The 4012-nt window shown below is 31.5% G+C and overlaps 1 long non-coding RNA gene across 2 annotated transcripts; it reads right to left on the bottom strand.

Annotated features, from left to right (window-relative positions):
* Positions 1-1207: 1207 nt before the first annotated feature.
* On the bottom strand, positions 1208-3191 carry LOC118764559. Of its 2 annotated transcripts, none has more exons than XR_005000379.1 (2): positions 3168-3191; positions 1208-1374 (listed from the first exon to the last, which is right to left on the bottom strand). It is a non-coding gene; the product is annotated as an uncharacterized LOC118764559 (long non-coding RNA). The 2 variants fall into 2 exon arrangements; XR_005000378.1 differs by lacking the exon at positions 3168-3191 and adding an exon at positions 3153-3166.
* Positions 3192-4012: the final 821 nt, after the last annotated feature.

Here is a 4012-nt window from a genome sequence, read left to right on the forward strand (position 1 = left end):
GCTTCTTTGTACGTGTTCGTGAAGATGGCGATCTCAAAAAGTTTGAAGTGTGGTCAATGTTGTTTGCACTAATTACATGCTGAGACGCATCTCGTAGATGCGGAGCGCTAGGGAATGATACCTGGAAGATACAATATCAAGAGAATCTTGCACAACTCAAACAGTCATGAGTTATTACAACACTGACAAGAATGCACAAAGCGACTAATATTTTCTAGGATACAAGGATAATGACTTTTATAAAGGGCCTCAAGCCTGAGACAGAATATGGCAAGACTTGCGAGGCTATATATATAAGTAAGGAATTTATTTTCATCTGATTTGTGTTAGGTTTCACCGATACCCAAATGAATAAATGCCGATGTGGCCACCTAAAACTGCTATTCCTTTGGACCTTAGTTACAAATGGTGTAATGCCCAACAAATATGTGGCTTTCTCTAGTCGAAGGTTGCATGGTTGCTTTGACTACCATTTAGTATCAGTTGCTCATTTTATGGCGTCTTTAGTACAGTGGTTAAAAACGAGCAAGATGATACTGCGAGCATTCCGGAATGTGCAGCATGAGTATCTAACGGACAGCAGGCTTTCTGCTTCTCGCATGACTATATAAGACGGCTGATCTGTAAGGAGAAAATATTGTGGCCAACTGTATTAGATACTAACTTTGGCCGTCATTTCCAGTAAATAGTCATACACACCAGTCAACACCTACTACTGTTGAATAGAAAGACGTAATTTAGAATCCTCTACAAATTTAAAAGAAGGCAACATAGAATATTTTAGTAGAAATATAGTAGTAGCCGAAGAGCAGCTACCTACAAACAAAACATTCCAGTATAATGATAATAATAAAATATAGTAATATAAGCATCAAGCGTAAAAACATTATTACCAGTAGAAATGTTAAGCTATAGAGCAAAGCTGAACACGGTCAACAGATTTGCAAGTTAAATTGTTCACGGTTGGAACGTATTTGATGATTACTCTTTTCAGCACAGCTAATATTGCGGCTATAATGGTAAAAAGAGACTGATTATCAGTAAACATCTAATTTACACTTCCTCAGTTGCTCCTTATTTTCTCCTTCAAAAAGGAATTTAAGTGAGTCGATGTTTTAATGTTAGATACGGCAGGAAAGCTAATTTGTTCCTGTATCATTTTCCAATGGCATCTTTTATTTGTAATTAAGCAATATATGGCTGTTAATTATATATACCTAATGCATCTTCTATAATTCAAATTCTTTCTGTTTTTAGGCGCCACATTCGAGTTACCACTATTTCCAGATGTTTGTATTTTGAAAGTTTCTCCGTTTCTTTTAGAGAAACGCTGTAATCTGTGGACATTGATACATCGAGTAAAAAGCATTTTTTCTGGGTGATCTCTGACAACTATATCCGTCCAATGACACTTGATTTCTCTATCTGTGTGTATTGTCATATCCAAGAGTATGGTTGCATTCTCATTTTTCTGTGATCTTTTCTGGCATGTGTCTATACCATATATTTCCTGTTGTTATTCCATAGTGTTAGCGTATATAGGTCCCGATTCTATCATTTCTGTGAATATATCACTTCTCTGGGCAGTCAGAGATAATGCGACATATTGTTTCTTCTCCATCACTACATATCATGCAGTAATTTTATTGATTTTCATAATGTTTATGGTGATTTCTGGTGGGAACGCTACAATTAAACAACCTTCAGTCTCTACTTTGAATCCTGAGACTTCTCAACATCTTTAAGATTTTGCTTTGTCTATTTCTTTTCCGTTTATCTTAACCCAGTATTTGCCATATACGGGTTTTTATTGCCATCGTTTCATCATGATCCGTTGCTGTTATTGCTTAGTTTGCATTTCAGTTGATTTACAGCTTTTGTTACTTCAAGTTTTTCTTGTTAGATAATATGACCTTTTTTTTTATTTGTCTTCTTCTTAAAAACTGAGAACATTTTTGTTTTGTTTTATTCGTGTTTTGTGGTTATTTGTGCCAGTTTACCTGGCTTCATATGTATGTATTTCTGCAATATTATTGTAGTTATGTTTAATAGTTTCCTAGCTGTATAACGCCTCTACCACCTTTGTATAACATTTCTATATCTGAATTTGGGTGGTGCATCCTAAATCCTGTCATTATTTTGCTTGCTTTCTTGTTTATTTAGATTCCAGTTAAACAGTTTTAGCTGTAAATTACAACTGGGACGGCTAGAGTGTTGAAACTTATCTGTAATTCGCATTGAGCTCTGTTTTTAGCACTTATGTAACTCACCTATAGTATTCCTTCCTTAATTTGCCTTTTATTTGTGAATGTTGCATCGTATGTAGTTAATTGCTTTCTAAGTATTTGCATGTCTGGCTTTGGCCCAATTCTCTTATTTCCCTTGCTTTATCCAATGTGATGTTGTTACTCTTAACTAGTTTTCCTCTTCTCAAGGTTCCGTTGCCGCATTTTCTAAGCCGAATTTCATGTTTATCTATTTAGTAAATCCATGTATTGTATGTCGTAAAGTTTCCAGCTGTTTATCATTTGTAGCATACACTTTTAAATCATCCATATACAAGATATGGTTGATTCTTTTGCCATAACAGTTGTAACCACATCCAGCTGTGTTTAGCATCTTAGATAAAGGTGTCAGTGCCAAGCAGAAAATGAGTTGAGAAAGCATGTCACCCTAGAATATTCCTCTTCAAATGGAGATGGCTTTGTTTTTTTATGAATCATTCTGTCGTCTGTATCTGCAGCAGACTTTACCATTTATTCACGGAAAGTTTTATATATTTTATGATTATTGCTGCTACTTTGTTTATCGCTAGGGTTTCTAGGATCCGTAAGTAGAGAACGCTATCAAAATCCTTTCGATAATCGATCTAAGCCATACTTAGACCCTTCTTCTTTCTTTGGCTACCTTCATATCATTATTATTATTATTATTATTATTATTATTATTATTGTTATTATTATTATTATTATTATTATTATTATTATTATTATTATTATTATTATTATTATTACCATCATCATTATTATTATCATTATTATTGTTGTTGTTGTTGTTGTTGCTGTTGTTGTTCTTATTATCATGATAATAATAATAATAATTATTATTATTATTATTATTATTATTATTATTATTATTATCATTACTACTACTATTATTATTATTACTATTATTAGTATTATTATTATTAGTATTATTATTATTATTATTATTATTATTATTATTATTATTATTATTAGTGTATTATTATTATTATTATTATTATTATTATTAGTGTATTATTATTATTATTATTATTATTATTATTATTATATTATCATTATTATTATTATTAGTTTATTATTATTATTATTATTATTATTAGTGTATTATTATTGTTATTATTATTATTATTATTATTATTATTTTTATCATTATTAGCATCGCCGTTGTAGTTGTCGTCGTTAATGTTGTTGTCATTTTATTTATCTTTATCATATTGCCATGCGGTTTGTTGTGAATTCTCTTTAAATCGCTAAATTCCTGTCTCATCTCCGTCGCCAAGTTCTGATACTTCTTAATTTTTTGAATTTTTTAAAAAATCTACTCAATCCTCACATGATATTACAAAACCTATGTATTTATTGCATTAGCAATAACCCAGGTATTCATAAAGGAAATATATACCACATTTCTTTTTCTTCTGGCACAGAACGGTGTTTTATCCTTGATATCCGAGTTCGAGTTTAATAGCTTATTCCAGAATTTGGATTATTTTCGATTCTCTTAAATGCACAGTATCTTATATCTTTGTTTTTGGTATTCCATAGTACTGACAATGCCGTAGTAAATATCAACACTGCCACGCTACTGCGTGTGAGCTCTTCTTCAGCTAAATTTGAACTACATAGAGGCAATGTAATTTATTTCCATCAAAATATCATGCTGTTATTCATATCTGATTCTTTGCTTGGTCGATATCTCAGTTATGAATCTATAATTTTCAGTCATTATTTCCACGCATCCTGTCATT

Source organism: Octopus sinensis, linkage group LG8, assembly GCF_006345805.1.
Source record: "Octopus sinensis linkage group LG8, ASM634580v1, whole genome shotgun sequence".
Lineage (NCBI taxonomy): Eukaryota > Metazoa > Mollusca > Cephalopoda > Octopoda > Octopodidae > Octopus > Octopus sinensis.